Here is a 756-nt window from a genome sequence, read left to right on the forward strand (position 1 = left end):
ACTTCCTGCCATAAAGGTAACAACGAAACTACGTTACTCCGTATATTACAGCCAACATCTCCTTTTCCGTTGTGGAATAACTCCGCTCTGCCTATTTAACTGTCTGGAAGCATACGCCACCAGATGCTCCTGTCCCTTTGCCATTTGCCCCAGAACACATCCTACTGCGTCATTTGAAGCGTCACATGATAAGATGAAGTCTTCTTCAAAATTCGGAAACACCAACACCGGATCAGAAACTAATCTGATTTTTAATCCTATCAAATGCTTGCTGGCATTCCTGCATACATTGCAATTTAACCCCTTTCTTTAAAAGCTTTGTTAACAGCTCGACTATTTTAGAAAAATCTTTTACAAATTTACGATATGAACATAACCCAATATACGATTGTAATTTTGAACTGCCTCTGTTAACCGAGGATCGGTTTGAACCCATTTTTCAATGACTGCATGATCTAAATATTTGACCTGCGTCTGCGCAAAGTTACATTTTTCTAATCTTAATGTTAACCGTGCCAACCGCAATCTCCTAAGGACTTCTCTTAAACGCGATACATGTTCTGGTATATCCTTCGAAAATACTATAATGTCATTTAGGTAAACCATACATGTCTTTGGTTTCAATCCCCTTAAAATCCCATCTAACAATCGAAAAAAAGTGACCGGTGCATTCTTCAACCCGAACGGCATACGTATATACTGATAGTGTCCCTCAGGAACAGTAAAAGCTGTCTTTGCCCTAGCCTCTGGCGCTAC

The sequence above is a fragment of the Schistocerca nitens genome, chromosome 8, assembly GCF_023898315.1.
Source record: "Schistocerca nitens isolate TAMUIC-IGC-003100 chromosome 8, iqSchNite1.1, whole genome shotgun sequence".
NCBI classification, from domain to species: domain Eukaryota; kingdom Metazoa; phylum Arthropoda; class Insecta; order Orthoptera; family Acrididae; genus Schistocerca; species Schistocerca nitens.